The sequence below is a fragment of the Podarcis pityusensis genome (assembly GCF_964106645.2).
Source record: "Podarcis pityusensis genome assembly, chromosome: 6".
In the NCBI taxonomy this organism is placed as follows: Eukaryota; Metazoa; Chordata; class Lepidosauria; order Squamata; family Lacertidae; genus Podarcis; species Podarcis pityusensis.
The window spans coordinates 47,589,159-47,608,951 of NC_138030.1; the positions used below are offsets into that span (position 1 = coordinate 47,589,159).

General features: G+C 45.1%; 1 protein-coding gene across 1 annotated transcript in view; it reads right to left on the reverse strand.

Annotated features, from left to right (window-relative positions):
- Nucleotides 1-4,991, reverse strand: part of INAVA (innate immunity activator) — a 33,341-nt gene extending 28,350 nt beyond the window's left edge. Inside the window, exon 1 of the mRNA XM_081010530.1 lies at nt 4,874-4,991. The gene's annotated coding sequence lies outside the window, so the exon portion shown is untranslated. The remainder of the gene's footprint in view (nt 1-4,873) is intronic.
- Nucleotides 4,992-19,793: the final 14,802 nt, after the last annotated feature.

A 19,793-nucleotide genomic window follows, 5' to 3' on the forward strand; every position in this document is an offset into this window, starting at 1 on the left:
AGCGGAGACTGTAACCTGAAGCGTCTGTAACCTGAGGCGTCTGTAACCTGAGGTACCACTGTATTAAGGAAAAACAACTTAGGGAAGATGGTGATCTGCAGCAGCGAAGGAGGGGTGCTGTCCTCTCCCCACATCTGCCATTATTTCACTGCCCCTCCTTCCCTTTCCCTGCAATACATTTTCCTCTCCAATGTTTTTTCTTCCTGATCATGTTTACCTTTGCCAGCAAGGAAAACAGCCTTTGGACAGAAATTGCAGTGAGAAAGAAATAGGCGGGGAAGGGTCAAGCCCCCCTTCCTCCCACAGCTGTTTCAAACTTCGGGGGGGGGGCACAGAGTGCTCTTGTGCTCAGGTCCTGCTCGTTTCCCACAAGCATATGGCTGGCCATTAGGATGCTGACTTAGATGGGGCACTGGCCTGATCCAGCCTGCTCAAGGTGGGACTGAGGCCAGAAGCTGTGTGGGTCCAGCTGCATTTCCCTTTGGACACCACTGCAAACAAGAGGGGGGTGTGGGTGGGTGGGTGACAGCTAATCCAAAGGCAAAAAGAGGAGGGCATTTCCTATCATTTTTCAAACCCACTGGTTATACCGTCCCCAGTCAGTCTCAAAGGTCTCACTACTTCTACACAGAAGCTGCCTTGCAGCCTGTGCTGACATGGAGAAAGTGAAGCGTTGATGAAGAGACGTTGCTTGGAGATGATTTTTAAGACACCTGCTCCATTAGTGTACTTCAGAATAGGGCGCAGAAAATCAAGTTGTTTCCTATATTGCCAAGACCCAGTCGCTCTCTGTGCAGCTGTTTCCTCACTCGTTCCCAACCAAACACCAGAAACAACAAATACAGTTATTTGAGCATAGATTCCCCATACTGCCCTTTGGAAACAAGCTGCTATTACAGTCTGGGCTCCTTGTTTTCATACCCAACACTTAACCACTAGTGGGATCTGCGGGTAGATGTTCCATAGTGGTAGCTGAACTCCAGGGGGAGGTTCACAGTAAGTATTCTCAGGCCCTGGGTGCTCAATAAAGGCTTACCCAGGCTAGTTATTGGAAACTCCAGTATAAGAAGGCTTCCTGTTGCAGCTGAAACTTGTTTGAGAAACAATACCTTCCTAGTCTTTGCATGCTTTTGATATCTTGGTTGCTCTTTGGTTCTGGCTTGCTTGTTGATTCTGCCTCCCTGTTTTTCCTACAGTCCTGACTTGCTTTTCAGCCCTAAGGTATGGCTCCTTCTTGATCCAGCCAATTTCCCGTCTTGTTCCTGAACCCTGATTCCCAGTTTGTCCTTTGGTTCTGACGATTTAGTTCTACAGTTCTTGATTCCCACCTCAGACTGCTGCTCTTGGCTCAGCCCTTGCAAGACCACACTGGATAAAACGTGAACCTTGGAACTTTTGAAGACTTCAAAAATTCAGCCAATGGGCTCCCCTGAGCAAATTTTGCTTCTCTGCCCCCATCCCCCATCTGCAAAGCAGGAATAACCTGTACTATAGTGTTGGGTGAATAAGATGGTGCTTGCAAAATGATTGCCACTTAGGCATGGTATAAATTAATTTATTTTAATTAAGATTATCAGTCATAACAACTGCTTCCTCTTAGTCCGCTCTGAGCAACTAATTTGCAGTTCAGGCAAACACGCAGAACAGCTCAAAAATCTTACCCTGGAAACTTTACTCACTCTGCTCTATGGGTTACTGAAGAAATGTGTGGTGTTTATTCAGAGGAAGAAACTCCTTGGGCTTGTTTACCACACTTCAAGGTAAAATGCCAAAGTATATTTGTGGTAATCTTCCCTTCAACTCTGACCGTCATACAATACGGCCACTGATTAGGCTTATCAGTAATCTATCTATATACTATGGAGTTGTGGGAGCAGCTGTAGAGTTAAGGCAGCTGGCTTTTTCCATATTATATCATTATAAAGCCTGAAAATTCTGCTCATTGTAAGTGTGAAGAATCTGTCTCACAAGGGGTATAATGTAACAGACAAACTGAAGCTCAATCAAGGCAAGATGGAGGTTCTGGCAGAGCAGCTTTTCACAGAATCCAGCCCATTCTGAATGGAGTTGCAGTCCCCTCTTAAGGAGCAAATTTGCAACTTGGAAGCACGTCCGAGTCCACTGCGGCTTCTGAATTGACAAGTGACAGCTGTGGCCAAGGGTGCTTTTCCACAATATCGGGGATGTGCCAGCTGCAAATTGTCCTGAGGAAAGCAGACTTTGCCACAGTCACACGTACTAGACTAATGTAACACACTTTACATGGCGCTGCCTTGCTGAGGCAGATCAGCATAAGCATTTGTAATTGCCAGACAGAACTATTCTGTTTCTCTTCTCCCTACGTTCTGTTCTGGGGGGTTCTCATGACTCTCCAGAGTGGATTTGGGGGGAAGTGGGGGAAGCCTCATTGCACTAGCAGGAGCCTTAGCTCTGGCAAAGTGGGCAGAACAATGAATGTAGTTTTTACCTTTGTACAGTACGCTAGTTTCGACATACACATCTCCCTCTCTCCTCCATTTAGGCAAGCGATAATCAGTCTGAGAGCTCAAGGGCACATTGCAGCCCAGCCAAAAAACACTCAAGGAGGGTGTGAGGTAAAGCCGGTGGGTGGTATTGCCTGAAAAGAGCCCTAAGGGCAGATGGAGGGACCCAGATTACCACATTTGGCCCCTGGGCCTGAAATAAGCAGCAAACACATACTACAATCTCACATATTTTGCTCATTTGCAACATGCTGCACCCAATTGCCCCATTATCTTTCTACCTCAAACACCCTAATTCATGCATACGTCCCCCTAACTGCACTTTTTTGAGGAAACAGTGGATGCCACCAGCCAGCTAGGTATTTGGCTGCAGATACAGACAAGGGACGCAGATGGCGCTGTGGGTTAAAACACAGAGCCTAGGGCTTGCTGATGAGAAGGTCGGCAGTTCGAATCCCTGTGATGGGGTGAGCTCCCATTGCTCGGTCCCTGCTCCTGCCAACCTAGCAGTTCAAAGGCACATCAAAGTACAAGTAGATAAATAGGTACCGCTCCGGCAGGAAGGTAAACGGCGTTTCTGTGTGCTGCTCTGGTTCGCCAGAAGCGGCTTAGTCATGCTGGCCACATGACCCAGAAACTGTATGCCGGCTCCCTTGGCCAATAAAGCGAGATGAGCGCCGCAACCCCAGAGTCGGTCACGACTGGACCTAATGGTCAGGGGTCCCTTTACCTTTACAGACAAGGCTGCAGGGTGACTAAGAACTTTCAAACGTTTACGGAAGGTGTAGTATGTTCTTTCTTTACCAGAGAGTATTACATCTCCAATGGACAAGGCCACACAATTTGATATATAGCATCCGAAGAGGCTATTCCACTCGGATGCTCTAAAGTCAGTGTGCAAACCAAGTTCCGAAAGTGCCAGCCAACAGAACGCATCATTTCAAAGAAACAGTCAGCGACTAATCTAATCACCCATTGTGTACCTATTTAGAGACAGTGACTGATGCATGACTTTTGCCTTTTCTGGTGATGGTGTGAAGATTTCCTGGATCACGCAGACAGATGCAGACAGCAAGCACAGAAAGAAAGGCCCAGCACATGGCCAGGGATGGATCATCATCTTTTTCCCAGACAGAATTTGAAAGTTTTGTCTAGGTGCAAAACTGGACTGGCCCTGCCACACAGCAGGGTGATGTGTGTTCAGACAGCATCATGGGAGGTGGGGGTGACCACTAAAATCTGGAACTGGTGTCTGGAGGGCACAGCAAGACTTTTATAAGTGTTTGCTAGGGATGGAGGACAAATAATTTTTCAAAAGCACTTTAATGAGGAACTACCAAATAAGCGCCTCTTGAACGCAGGGCTCATCCAGACTTCCTTCTGCGCTGCGCTTTCCAGGCACAGGTCTGCACTTTAAAGCTCCATATTTGAGCAGGGTTTTTGTTTTTGTTTGCCTTGGCTCTTTCTCTGTGAAATCCCATGCTTTACCGCTGAATCGGAGCAAACAGCAATCCATAGAAAACACAATTGCCAACATGTTTAATTAGAGAAAAATAATTACTAATGTTTGCTAAGGATTGGAAATTTCTTATGGATTTTTTGCGTGAAAGAGAAAATGACCTTGTAATATCTGGATTTGAAGATTGAAAAAATACTGGTTTATAGAATATAGAATGGTTGGATCTTAAAGAATGAATATCATATGTACAGGTAGCTGCAGAGAGCCAGAAGTCCTTTTATTTTACCCTCTATCTTTCTTTAGTTTTTTCTTGCTTTCTCCTTTAGATTTCTCATTTTCTTGTATTTTCTTCCTTCTGACTTAGCTACTTAATCTAAAAAAGAGCAGTTTTATGTTGCAAACAGGCTGTTTAGGTATCACAAATGAGTCACTGGAAACAGGTTTTCCAGCACCCTCGGATTTCCCTTGAAAAGGATAACTAAAGATTAAATGGGGGGAAATACAGGCCAGCATTTTGATGCCAACAACGTGTGTTTTGAAAAAAAATGCATGCATGTGTAGCACCCATCAGACAACACCCCCATGTCTGGAAGCACCTTACAAACACAGCGCAGGATCATCTGCTCTCTGGCCCTAATCTGTTTCTTTATATTTAATATTTGAGTGGGGGGGGGGTTACGGCGGGGCAACAAGGGAGCAACTGTTTTCGAACACTACCAAATTGTTTTCTTTTGATGAGAGCGTCAGTGTGGTGCAGCAGTTAGAACGTTGAACCTGGGAGACCAGGGTTCAAATCTCTACTCAGCGGTGAAACCTTGGGCCCTTCCCTATCACTTAACCTAGCCTACCTCACAGGGTTGCTGCGGGGATAAAATGACTTCCTTGGAGTAAAGGCGGGATACAGACATAATAATAAATAAATAAAACTGACCTGCAACACAGGCAAAGTTTTTTCCAAGATGTAGTGATGAGAAATGCTCAAAAGCAGCTTGCTGGGTGAAGTGGATTGATTATGCTAGATTCCTGGCAGGTGGGATGCTCTTGGCTTACTGGGAAGAAGAGAGGTGAGGAGGTCAGTAGAGTTCAAATAAATAAATAAAATTAATAATAATAATAATAATAATAATAATAATAATATTTATACCCCGCCCAACTTGCTGGGTTTCCCTAGCCACTCTAGGCAGCGCCCAGCAGAATATTAAAAACACAATAAAACATCAAACATTAAAAACTTCCCTAAACAAGGATGCCTTCAGATGTCTTCTAAAAGTCAGATAGTTGTTCATTTCCTTGACATCTGATGGGAGGGCGTTCCACAGGGTGGGTGCCACAACCAAGAAGGCCCTTTGCCTGGCAAGCACATCAATGCCACCAATTTGGCATTCCAGCAGGTGCATTTGTACCAATCCACCCTTCGCACAGGTAAATAATAGAGACCCTCCTGCCAGGAACTTAGCATGGCAGCTCCACCTCACCTGGCTAGCCATTTCTAGAAATGCTTCACTCTCTTAAATGTTTGCTGGGAACGCAGGTGTTAAAGGCAAAGGAGTTTCTGCAGGAAAAAGGTGGCAAGCATATGCAAGAAAGGGCCCCAGAAGTAAACTGTTTGTCCAATATGTACTGATAAGCTGATCCGCCCCTGGCAATTTTCACTTCCCAAGTGCTTAAAGGAGCATCTAGAAACAATGTCTGGGATCTAACCACCTCCTGATGAAACCAAGGTCTTCTGAAAATGACTTAGATAACCTCCAACTCTGCTTCTTCTCTTTGATTCTTCTCAAAGAATAAATAGGCAAGGTTGTGCAACAAACAAGCTAGAGAACTTCTATTTGATCCATGGCAAATAAACAGACAGGAGTGCAGTGTATATAGTAGGGATGGGTTTATACGTGTATTTCCAGTCCAGGACATTTTTGCACGTTGCAACGATCTGCAAATTTCTTTTTAACTTCCTCTCAAAAGCAGGTATGTAAATACATACTTTGATGCATATTTAAATGTGTATTTTCTCTCAAAATACGATTTAAACGTATATATACAGGTTCATTTCAAAATATGTATCTAAATGCATTTTTAAAAATGTTTAAACCAACCTTCCTCAACGTGTAGACTCCAAATATCTTGGACACTGGAGGATCCACTTTATATTACCAGAAACCAGGTAAAAACTCACGTTAAAAAAAAGGTATTTAAAGGCTGATGTCATTTTTTTATGTTGTGATGCTGCTAATGTTTTTTTATGTGCTGTATGATAATTATTTTTAATGTTTCTGCTTATAATGTACAGTATTATGTTTCATATTGCTTTTCTTTTGTTGCAAACGGTCCTGTGGTCATTTTTGGTGAATGTCAGTCCAGAAATCTATTTAATAAATAAATGAAACACTCATCAGCACAAATATTTATTCCAATATTTGGTGGAGAGCTAAACTCCAATCTGCATATTAAGTCAAGAGATACAGATCAGGTAAAAAAATCTGCAGACTGAAATCCTCAAGCACTTTCTGTTTCTACTACTGTATTTGCATTATTTGAATGATTATACTTCTGCCAGTAGAGGTCGCTAGTATGCAGCATCTTCCATTCCTCCCGCCCTGTCCCCAGCAAGTAAGAAATGCGGGGTTAGATTATGCTTATTACTCCAGTGAGGGTGGGGCTGTGGGTTAAGCCACAGAGCCTAGGGCATGGGTAGGCAAACTAAAGCCTGGGGGCCGCATCTGGCCTAATTGCCTTCTAAATCTGGCCCATGCACAGTCCAGGAATCATCGTGTTTTTACATGAGTAGAATGTGTGCTTTTATTTAAAATGCATCTCTGGGTTATTTGTGGGGCATAGGAATTCATTCTCCCCCCCCCCCTTCAAAATATAGTCCAGCTCCCCACAAGGCCTGAGGGACAGTGGACTGGCCACCTGCTGAAAAAGTTTGCTGACCCCTGGTCTAGGGCTTGCCGATCAGAAGGTCGGCGGTTCGAATCCCCGCGACGGGGTGAGCTCCAGCACATCAAAGTGCAAGTAGATAAATAGGTACCGCTCCAGTAGGAAGGTAAATGGCGTTTCCGTGTGCTGCTCTGGTTCGCCAGAAGTGGCTTAGTCATGCTGACCCGGAAGTTGTACACCGGCTCCCTCAGCTAATAAAGTGAGATGAGCGCCGCAACCCCAGAGTTATCCGCGACTGGACCTAATGGTCAGGGGTCCCTTTACCTTTATTACTCCTGGACAGGTGGTGAATGCCTTCTACTGTGATGATAACCTATATGTTTTGGCCTTGGAGTGGGTGGGAGGGTGAGGGAGGCTGGGAGTGGCAATTGCTCCTTGCAATTTGGTAGACTTTTCTATTGGTCTGACCAATATATTCATTCCACTTACTTTTAAGAGAACAGAATCTTGGTGAACTGATAGGCCAAATTACACATTACATTAAATGTGCGACTGCATTTGATGTATTTCAAAAATAGCAATTCCGGGCGTCTTCCATGAAGATTGTAAGGCGAAGGGATTTTAAAGCCTTTCCTCTCTAAGCCAGTCCCAAGAGCAGCTTACTTCCTACAGTAAATAATATTTTGGCAGGGGAGGGAGGGAGTAGGGTTGCCACCCATCCCTAGAAAAAGGGAATCGCCCCATTTTTGGACAAGGACATCCTTGTCCTGTCTTGCTTAAGCAAGATAAAACATAGTTTCTTTATGCAACAACTGCAGCAAGAATATTATTGGCCCAAAGATGGAAGCAGGAAGAAATTCCAATGAAAGAAGAGTGGCAGATGAAGATAATGGACTATGTCGAATTGGCAAAATTAACTGGGAAGATTCGGAACCAGCAGGACCGGACCTTTCTGAAAGACTGGAATAAATTTATGTTGTATTTGAAAGACAATTGTAAACAATTAACAACGCTAAGTAGGGCTACAAGAAGTTTTGTAGGGTCAAATTTATCAATTATTATCAAGTATGATTTTTAATTGATTTATTTAAGAATAGGATTTAAGGATAATAATAACAAAATGCAATATTGGAGCATAAATAAGAAAACCATTAGTCGAGGAGGAGGGAAGTCTAAGGCCGAGATGGTCAATTGGTCTTTATGTATTATATGTAAGATGTATGTCATGTTTAAAAATATTTGGAAAATTTAATAAAAATTATTATATATATTTAAAAAGTGTCCTTGTCCTGTTTGGACTTCAAGCCTTTTCCCCATATTTAAGCTCAGCCGGCCCAAAATGGCGGCTGATGAGGAGCCCAGACCAGTGAGAGTGACAACAGAAGAAGAGGGACAGAGTGACCTTCCTCTTCCTCCCTCTCCCCTTCCTTCCCTCTCACTGGTTCTCCTCAGCCCCCACCTGACAGTCTAGCATGGTGTGGGTCTGCCGCTGCTTGGCCCCCTCCCCCACCCCAACCTGACCTCTCCTCTTCCTCTGCGCTCAAGTCTCTTCCGATGCCAGCATGGGCGAAAAGCTGGAGCTGTGGCTCAAATTGCCCATGGGAGCTGGCCGGCTATCCCTGGCCCCTGCCCATCTATGTGAGTTGAGGGAAAGAGCGGGGCCAGGGTGGTGAGGGAAGGTGAATGCAGGGAGCCCCCTTCCCAAAGTGGTGGAGGATGTGGCCTCTGTGCGGACCTCAACCCCCCAACCTGTGTCTTATTTTGCCCGACCAAAGGTGGCAACCCTGGGAGGCAGCAATATTTTAATTGGGAGCATGGTATGTTTAGGGGGGAGCATAATCTGTTTTAATTGTTTTTAATTCTGAATATTAAATTGTTATAACCCACCCTGGGACCTGCTGGTGAAGGGCAGGTAATAAATTTAAAGATAATAACAACTTCTCCCTCTGTGCTGTGGTACCAATCTTGATCGAGCCTCCTTTGGATGCTGGGTTCATTTTAAGTGCCACACATTTAACGTAATGTGTCGTTTGGCCCTGTGAGAGTTACTGTAGGGGCTGCTGAGAGAAGTGGAATGGTGATGTTTTCGTTTGTACTTTAAAAAGGGGACTCTGTAGTTATTTTAACAATGTGGGGGTTCACAAAGTACAACATAACTGTGCACCCAGTATAAGAACGGAAATGGCCACCAGCCAACTCCATCTGCCACCCACAGTTCACACATTATACTTCTCCTTGTCAGCATGGTCATATGTGTACCTCATGACTCTGGGATGTAGGACAAAGAACACTCTGAACTTTCCCCAATACTTCTATCAATGGGAAACCATTTTTTTTTAATTCCCTAACTCACTCAATGAAAGGGCAACAGTCATTATGAAAATTAGGAATCATATATTACAGGGCCTGTTAAAATAAATAGAAGGCCCCGCTTGCTTGCTCCTTTGGCTCTTTGTTGGGGTATTTATCCAGCAACCACAAATGAGCGTTGGAGGATGCATGTGAAACATTCTGTTTTGAACACTCTGTGGAGGTGCCACTGGATAAAGAATCTGTTGATCTGCAAACAGCGACCTCTTCTTTTGAGCTTTGTATGCCTGTCTCTGAGAATTGGGCTGGCTTCTAAGCCAGCTATTCCTCCCCTCCCTTTCAAGCTTCCCCTTGCCAAAGGAAGCACTGTACAAAATAACCTGTGTTACACTGCGCTTTCCGGAGAGGCTTCCCAGCCACACTATGAGGAGGAAGTTTATCATAAATACTCCAATCATCCCTCTTGGCTCTCCTCCCAAAGAGCCATGTCCCATCTTCCCTTCTCCCAGGCTCTGTCGGCTTCGACAGCCACGCAGGAGGGAACGCCACAACACTGAAGGGATTCATTTCGCTCTCTCCGCTGGCTGCCAGACGTGCCCTCCGAAAATAAAGAACACTGAAGGACAAATGCCCTTTTAGTGCCCCCTGCATGCAAGCCATCCATCATCCCATCAAGGCCGGGAGGAGAGGCCAACTTCTCTGCTCCAGAGAGATAAAGGCCACTGCAGTTGCCTACTTCCCATCCTGCATGGAACCTGCAATATTCCACCCACCAACCAAGCCAATTTCACACTAGCAGAGGCTTTGATGAATTGCTGTCCCCCATGCAACGGGAGCTTCAGAACTGATGGTGAAGACTTTCAGCAACTGAGGGGGTGGGGAGAGAAGCCTCAGTCTGCACATGGATCTCAAGGAACTGTCATACTTCGCCTTGGTGCCAATGCTCCAGTGCTCTGTAGGCAAAGGCTTCTGTGTGCATGATACAGGGTGGAAAAGCTGGGATAGGGTGCGAAAAGGTTATGAAGTGAAGGTGGTGGTCTGATCTGAGAAATCTGGGTTTCAAGTCTCATCTCTTGCAAAACTGTTTTGTGGGTGAACTGCTATGCCAACCTGTTTCCCAACCTCCGAAGTCTATGGGACTCAGCAGACTTTAGGCTGCCTAATTGCAGCCTAAGCCACCTCATTGTGAATTCCACATACATTAGCTATAGCATGTACCATAGTCAGCAACACAGTATACCTAAGCTGTAACTTTAAGCATGCTTAAAAGGTAAAGGTACCCCTGCCCGTACGGGCCAGTCTTGACAGACTCTAGGGTTGTGCGCTCATCTCACTCTATAGGCCGGGAGCCAGCACTGTCCGCAGACACTTCCGGGTCACGTGGCCAGCGTGACGAAGCTGCTCTGGCGAACCGGCACCAGAGCAGCACACAGAAACGCCGTTTACCTTCCCACTGGTAAGCGGTCCCTATTTATCTACTTGCACCCGGGGGTGCTTTTGAACTGCTAGGTTGGCAGGCGCTGGGACCGAACGACAGGAGCGCACCCCGCCGCAGGGATTCGAACCGCCGACCATGCGATCGGCAAGTCCTAGGCGCTGAGGTTTTACCCACAGCGCCACCCGCGTCCCTTTAAGCATGCTTACTAGGAAGTACAGTAAAAGCCCACTGAGATCCATTGGATTTAATTCTGAATAAAATGCTGAGGACTCTATCACTAAGGTCCTTCAACCTCTTCATAAACAGGTGCATTAAAAAATGATCATAGAATTGTAGGGTTGGAAGCGGCCACAAGGGTCATCTAGTCCAACCCTCTGCAATGCAGGAATCTTTTGCTGAACATGGGGTCTATGATCCAGAGATTAAGTCTCATGCTCTGCCGACTTGCAACTGCATTGAGCCCCTGATGCAGGCAAACAGACCAAGCAACAGCCCAGGGTCACAGGTCATAGAAGCACAGCACTAGAAAAATACACCCCAAAATTACCTTGTGCAAAGTTACTATGCAAATCCATTTTAAAAAGTAAAAGTGCACTGTTTAAAGGAACCCTTTCCATCACTTAGTGAGATGTTAGAGCAAGGAATGACAAGCAGGGTGAGAAATCAGAGATCCAATGCTACAGTTCTGGCCCAACTTTACAACATGTAACCTTAATGCAAGGAACAAAAATGCTGTGTGTGGTAAGTGTGAGAGATCATATAGCTCAGGACTAGAAGTATTTCCTGCCCTACTCCCAGATGTGTGGGGGCTTCTTGACATTGCATTGTGGTAAGGATGTGCATTCTGCACATGCTTACAGGGACTTTTAAGTTAGTTTTGTACATGTACTTAGGCTGTGCCCCATTATCCAGTTAGGTTCTGCCATTCAGCCCTGGATCAAATTAAGCCTCACACATGCTTCTCAGTAATAGTCCTTAACTTCTGTGTTTGTTGCTATGTGCCAAAAATGTTATAGCAACCACCTGAAGATTCAACCCTCAGAACTTTTAACTCACATGGAAAGCAGAACACAGTAAAAAACAAACAAGGAAAAATATGTCCTTGAGATTTGCCCCCTTAAGAAGCCTTTTGTGGTCAGAAACAATAATTTTCTTTCTTAAAACAAAGGAACCATGCAAGCTACCACTAGGCCACAGTTCTATTCAGGAGGAGCAGTCAAATACAGGGCAGCTGATTTAAATCAGGAGAAGGCAGTAGATAGATCAGGATCTATTGGGAGACCGCCAACTGATTTGCAAGAGATTGGCAAGTGTCTCTGACACCCAATCATTTAACAATAATAACAACTCCCCCCCCCCCCAATTTAGACTGCTGAAATAAATTTAAAAAGCTAACTAGGACTGAACTTCTGTGGGAAAGGGCTGTAAGTGCAATTCAAACCCCAACATAAATGAAATCCCAAGGCTCAGAGGTACCCTGTTCTTTAATACTAAGTTGTATGTCTTTTGCATCTGGCTCTGGTTGGTTGATATTGGAGAGATCTAGGAAAACCCGCAACAATAAACAAAGTAGACCCAACAAACCCAAAGTTCACCCACCTCTGATCTAAATGAAGAGGCAATTTCAGACAAGCTGCTCACCTAAACATGTATCTTACAAGTAGTAATTTGAAATCACGGTGCCTATTCCCGCCCCCTCCCCAACCATAAACCTGAAAACATTTCCTGCAGAGCTAAGGCATTCATTTGTTCAAGTCCTAAATCTCTGGAAGCCAAAGAAACCCCGCAGAAGCTTTAGTCTGCTCTTTCCATTAACTGCAGCGCCAATCAGAAAATTTCAGGAAACTACAACCGGGCAGAAAACGACAATTGGGCAGTCGCAGATTACTTCCAGGAACCAGCTAATTCAGCAGTGCTCTTTGCTTATTTCTCTTTAGCTCCAAGGAATGCACGCTTACTCACCTGGTGTGAGCTGCTAGAAGTTCTAAATTTTACATTTACAAAAAGTTCTGCTCTGTTTCCACTTACCGTGTGTGTGTGTGTGAGATTTGCTCAGTTTATTTGAGTTTCCCCGTTACCCCCCGGGAGCGCGAGCTTCTCCGCTGCCATGCTTCTGGTGCGCTTGCTTAAATTCTCCACCCCCCTTGCGGTATTTCATTTAACTTCGGCATCGGCGGCATCCCAAATGTTAAAAAGATCTGAAGACATCTGTCCCTGGGGCATACCACTCCCTCCAAGGAAAGAGGGGTGAATGCCTTGCTTGCCCTTCTCCTTTTCCAACCGGGATGTGAAATCCCCGAGAGCGTCTCTCTGAAATGCGGCGTAAAAAAACAACAACACGGCAGACCCGACCGAGTTTTTGTTTGCTAGGTTGGTGGTTTTGATTAATTTCGCCCTTTGAGGGAACAGCCTCCCTTCAGGGACCCCCTTTTCCACAGCCAGGATTGCCTCGGCCCTGGCGGTAGGAAAGAGTCATTTGCTGAATCAAAGCGCTTCTTCCAAGCCACACAATGACCCCCCTGTGGTTGCTTTTCTGCGGGGAGACCCGGGGCGAACGTGCGAAAGAATGGCCGCGGGGAGAGAGCGGCGCTTCTCCCTCAGGGCAGCCCAGAAGGAAAGTGTGCGCGGCAGCTGGCTATTAATGTCGCATTAGTGATGGATTAGCAGCACTCTCGGCCCAACACACAAAGGCAAACTAACAAGAAGTTAGTGGGCAGGGGCGGGGGGCGCCTCCCCGCGAGAAGGTAGCCAGGAAAGGTTGACACTGAGAGGAGGCCCTGCGAAGCAAGAGATATTTCATGTTATTGCTCTGTGGCGCCAAGGCGCTTTCGTTTGCATTTCTCTGGAAAGCCCTGCTGGTGTGCGATGGCAGATGTCACCCACCTGAGATCTATCTTTGAACCCTCTAAAAACAACCACACCGAATCCTTTTTAAACCCTCCAAGTAGCTAGTTGACACGGGTCGCTAAATAAATGGTCTGGCCCGAGGAAGGTTGCAGATCCAGCTGTAGACCAGCGAAGCAACAAGCAGGAATTCAGCCGGTGAAGCTGTCAGAAGCTTTATGGGTTGAGTCGGCCCATGAACCAGGTGTGGATCAGTGATCAGGCAGAAATCCAACAGGTGAAGCTTTATCCGTCATTGAATACCCATTACAGGAAGGGCTTTATCTCTAAAATCTCTGTCTGTGGACCAAGTGAGGACCAGCAAAGCTGCGAGCAGAAATGCAACAGGTGAAGCTTTTCCATCACTGAATTCCCAGGATAAGAAAGCTTTTATCTAGTGAATTTCTGCATTCATCCAGTTACTAAGACACAGGAGGCCTGCGTGTTATTGTTGTTTTAAAAGCAACCCCACAAGTAAAGCACTATGCTAGATTTAAGGACCGTTTCAATATTACATGGTAGCAAACAAACACACCTGCTGCTGTGGCCATTGAGTTTACACTTGTTTATTATTATTATTATTATTATTATTATTATTATTATTAGCATTATTATCTGTTTTTAACCCCCTTCTAAACAAGCATCTCAAGATGATTTACACTTAATAGGGATCAGGGCTGGCCCAATATTTTTTTCCTGCCTGAGATGAAAGTCAAGATGGCACTGCCTTCCCTCCTGTGCACAGAAGCCAGCAAGAAGGGCAGTCGAATCTTCCTTCAACCCTGGTGACAGGATAGCATCTTCCGCCACACCTGAGGCAGCAGAGGAGAATAGCTGAGGCACTCAGAAGGAACAGCTGGAGGCATCTTGCTGTCCAGGTGGTTGTCTCCTGCTTAATGGAAAGGTCACCTCTAATAGAGACCCCCACTGATTATTGCTTCTTGACCAGTGTACTGTATGAGATACAGGCAGCCAATGCACTAAATGCATATGTGTGTGTGTGTGTGTGTGTGTGTGTGTAAAATGTAATGCAGCACTTTCAGTTACCTCACTTTGTTAGGCTTTCCACCCTGTATGGATTTATCTTCGTACTGCTTCCCTGATTAACTTCCAGAGTTCCTTCATTCTCACAGCACTAAATACTGTACATGCAAAAACAAAATAAAAAAACAAGAAAGGTTCCTCCATTGCAAGGGTTTGGACTATATGACCTTCATGGTCTCTTCCAACTCTACAATTCTCTGATTCTATGACTACCCAGAGAGCTCTGCTAGAAGGCAGATGTTCAGTCTGGCTACTAGTCAGGAGACTCTTGCTCCTAAATATACTACCCAGTACCGTACAAAGAAGGGCAGCTTAGAACTCTTTTTTCCTGCTGACTTTTTCTTCTTTAGTGAGAATCTTGGTTTTGTGTAGAGATTTTGTTTGTTTTCCACTTTCAAGGGTTGTGTTTTATCCTGCACCAATGCCCATGGCGGCAGAGTAGAGATGCTTACTCAGGGCAGGGACAAATAGGGAGTTCTTGACGTAGCTTTTATTTTTCGTGTGGCTGTTTAATGGAAGGTGTGCACTTGCCAATACCACTCTTACAACAGGAGAAGCTCAGTGAGGTGTGGGATAAGAGGAACTTGCATACATAAATTTTAACCCACTTTTTAAAAAGCAGTTATGCCACTGCAAATTTTCCAGATGTGCCATGTCTCCCACACAACAGCAGCAAAACATGGGGAGAGGTTTTTTCGCTATGTACGAAAAGGCCTTGAAATGGATCCCAGCTCAGCAAATTCATAATCGGAGCTGCTGATTCTGCAAAATTACAAACATTTTTGTTCTTCTTTCTGCCGCTAATCTGCTGCCTGGTGCTAGTCCATATCCTTTTCAGCTTTCTTAATCCTATTTGTGGAACACAATGTCTTTGAAGAACAACCTGTCATTTACTAGGGATTTGTGTAATGGTTAGAAGAATGGATGTTAGCTCACATAAGGAAACAGTAAACCTCTGCAGAAGGTTTTTGCGGTGTCTGAAAAATATACTCAGCTTGTGCTGGTGGTGTAAGTGTTTTAGGCTGGTTTATGTAGCTGTCTAGAGTGCATTGACCACATATACAACTGTAGTGTTTATGCATGACATGGGGGTTTCCAACCCTGCCATATATAGAGACATGTGTCCATTTGTGTAACATGATGACAGCACTGATAAGACCAAAACTAGTGAAAAGCTGGCACTTTAAAAATCTAGCTTAATTTCAACCTAGAATGAAAAAAATAGTTGCCTGTGTCTTGTCTTCCTGTGCTAGCCTTCCAGAGTACCGCCTTGGGGTACTAACAACATCTGATAAAGTAAAGCGGGTAAACATGCTCCACTATCTTACACACACTGTGTACTGACTTACAATTTTGATTAGATGCCTATTTTAACAACTTGGTTCTGTGTGGCTGTAAATTCTAAACCTTTAATTTTGACAACCAACCTCTTGCAAAGTTTGTCTTAAAAACTTGCTTATTATATCCTGCCTTCCTTCCAGCATGGACCCCCAAGGCAACATATATGTGGTTCCCAGGCATAGCTGTCAACTTACAGATTTGAAAATAAGGGACCAGCAGCCTTGAAAATAAGGGATCAGCAGCCAAAATAAGGGATTTTAGACAACCAGCTGAAATATGAAATTAAAAGGGACCAGATAATTTTGGAGAACAGCGCCAGTTTTTAGCCCATCGTTTCCAGAGGTTGCTGCTCAAGACACCAGCTGATGAAACACTGCAATTAAATAACTACAAGCAGCAACCACTTTTCGCGCAAAACGAAGTCCAAGCTACGAAGATGCTGCTGCAGTTCTGTATCTTTTCTCTCGTGCTCCATCTGCAGCTCTCAGTTCCATCAGGCGGGGCGGGAGGAAGTGGGGGGGGGGAAATAGCACCCAAAGTAAACCCGCAGATCAGACCATCTATGCTAGTCTACCACTACAAATCTATGGGAGAAGCGCTTTCGGTCCTTCCTCCGCTTTCCCCCTCTATGGTTAGCCCTTAGAACACCTGCCCGCGCCTCCTCCTCCTCCTCCTCCTCCTCCTCCTCTCTCTGAACTGCTTTCTCTATGGTTGCCCTCGCTCTCCTCTCAAGGCTCCTCAGCAATTCATAGGCCACGCCAGGCTGCCCATCTCATCTGGGTCCTTTGGTGGTGCAGCCACAGTACGGCCTAGCGGCGGCGGCGGGCAGAGGGGAGGCCCCAGGCAGAGACGCTGAGTTCAGCGGCCACAAGGAGGATGGCAGCGGAAGGGCCCGAGGGTCCAGCCAGTTTTGGCGGGGAGGGACTCCCGGGGGCCAAGGCTGGTGAGAGGAGGCAGGAGGGGGGCGGGCTGGGCAGCCAAGCAACACAGTTGGAGCCTCCCTCCTCCCTGGCCGGCAGGGAGGGAGGGAGGGAGAGGAGCTGCTTCCTTTGAAACCCGGGAATTTAAGGGACATCATCAATAAGGGACAGCAGTGGGACACAGCGCTGGGATAAGGGAGTTTCCCGCCAAATAAGGGACGGTTGACAGCTATGTTCCCAGGTAGTCACCTATCCAGACACTGACCAAGTCCAGACCTGCTTTAGCATTGGGCATGCTGGGTAGGGTTAATGGGAGTTGTAGTCCAAAACACCTGGAAGGTGCCAGCTTGAGGCAGGCTGGTCCTTATCTTATGTGAGTTTGCCTACAGAAATAATGAAATAGTTGTAAAAACTGGGAAGTTCCATCTTCCTGGTCCAGTTCCTGATAAATATAAATGTATTTCAAGAATCTTTGTCTGTCTGTCTGTCTGTCTGTCTGTCTGTCTGTCTGTCTGTCCTTCACATGCTCCTACCCAGCTGAAGGCCACAGGATCCTGGCCCACAACTGTAAGTAACTATGTCTTTTATTTCTAAGTGCTCGGATGCTAGGTGACTTAGAAGTTAGGTCATGCTAGGGAACTTACAAATTCTGTTCAGTAATTATATGGGCTGGAGGATGCTAGGAGGAGGCCAAATCTTCAGGTCAGTTGGGTATTGTACTTTGGATGAAGAATTATACATCACCAAAGCGATGAATTCGTTTTAAGTTACTACCTTGAGTGGGTGCTTATCTTTTCCCACTAACTGTGTTTTGCTCCCCATTGCACTGAAAATATGAACCTCGATTAGACCACCAAATTAGCAAGTCTGGCATTGATCATCCCTGACCTGGAAGCATTTACAGCCAGGTCAAGTCAGAAGGAACCAGTGTGCTGCCTAGGTAAAACCATGCTGGGACCCAAGAGAACTATACTATACTGTTGCTGCTTCCTCCACTCTGTAGGCTCAAGGGGTACAGACCAGGAGGCTCCTGGTATGAATCCCCAACTGATCCCAACACCCCTGGGCCAACTCTCCCAAATGCTGTCTGCTGATCAGCACTAATTATGTCAAACACAGTTATGGGTGGCACAACCAAATCACACTCTATAAAAGTTGTTGGAGCTTCAGACTTCAAACTGGAAGTCTGCTGCTGATACACACACACATGAATCTGTTCCAGCTTCTACACTCCTTGGTTCTGCTGCTGAAATGAATGGAATTCAGCAGTTTCCAGCTGATGTTAATGCCTCTGAAGGCATCTCAATCAGCTAAATTCCACAGTTCTGGTCTAGTTCAGTTGTATCAGGTGACTGCAAGTCCACAGCTGAATTGCACTCTGAGAATAACTTGGTCACGTTCCTTGTGAAGTGCTTGCTGTTTTTTCTCCCAACAAAAGTCAGAGCAGGTGGCTGAAGTCTTAGGGCATATCTAGGTTGCCCTGTCTGTGTACCCCATGAGAAAATGCTCTTGCAGGTATCCACAAGGTATGTGATATGAATCAGACACTGAAAATGAGGTTTTTTTGCTGAGCTGACCACATCCTGAGTGGTTGGCAGAATAGGCAGTAGAAAATTTTTGTCTCGGGCCATCTGAGCACTGCTGGTATGGGCAAAGCCACAATTTAAATAAAATATAAAACGGTAGACTATGTACCAGTTTGCCTGTAAACATCCTGTAACATTCATGCAATAGCAATGGAACATCAGGAGGAAGAATAAGAGACTTGTATCCTCATTGCAAGATGGTGAGTTCTGGGGGCTTTCTTCTTATAGCTTGTTCTGGCTGTTGGTTCTTCAGCTTATGCATTGCAGTTAGAATCATAGAGTTAAGGCCCATTCTCTCAACAACTTTGACACATGGTGGTTATGAGAAAAAGCCAGTACACACAGCTGGTGATTTTCAGCATTGTGCTAGGCAGCCCATTGGGTGCATCTGCCACCATGTGCTAATTATTTTATTTTTTTATTGCAAACCCTATTTAGAGAGAAGGATGACTTGTTTGAGTCCTTAAGGCATGGGACTTTTGTGCCTTTAGGATTAGCACTGCCTGGCTGTGCAATGCCTTCTGCACTCCTATGGCTGCTCAACCTGCACGTCTGCAGATCGGCACCATAAGTCTCTAGTGCTTTCCACTCCAAAACAACTCCACCCTGTAAAAGCTCCCATCTCTTTGGGAAGCAGGAGACTTCTTTGCCATATATATTTGTTTATTTATAATATATATATATGTGTACCACTGTATCATAAAAATACACCACGGCAGTTTACAACAATATAAAAACATAAAACCAAGCAATAAAATCACAAAAAGTTAAAAAAACGGTTAAAAGCAAAAAGAAATTAAAAACAAACATCAATAGACCATTGTGGGATGTGTAACTCTTAATTGTCTGCATACTGCAAACTCACCTGCAAAAAACAACAACCCCAAATGAAATGTTACCGCAAGTGGTGTGAGGAGCTGCTCTTTGTTGTGGGGTTGGGGAGAGAATGGGAGTCATGTACAGAGTCCCACTGGGCTGTTAGTCATGCAGTTCTCTAGACTGTGCCCACTCTAGTTTCTTTTTTTTTTTTAAATGATATTTATTAAGATTTTCAAAAATACAGAAAGTAAAGATTAAAGTACATTCAAAGCCTTAGTTTCATACATCCACTTTCCGGGACTCCCCCCTTCCCCCACCCCTACCATATTCCCCTTTCATATTGTTGGCTCCACAAGCTCTCAGTTCTAATTAAAACTTAATTTGTTTAGACCATTATTCGAATTTAAAATTTATACACTCCTCATCAATACCCTTAATAAAAGACAAAAGTTCTCTCCCCAGGGCCCACCCCATTTTCATTCCACAATTTCCCTTTTTTTAAAGATAAGGACACCCCACACAATAGAAATATAAGAAATAAGAAATAAAAAGTATAGTAGGTGAAAAAGAGCCAGTTCAGAAAAAAAAGTTGACAAGCCTTTGGATTTTAGTTCTCCCCCCCCTGTCCCCGGT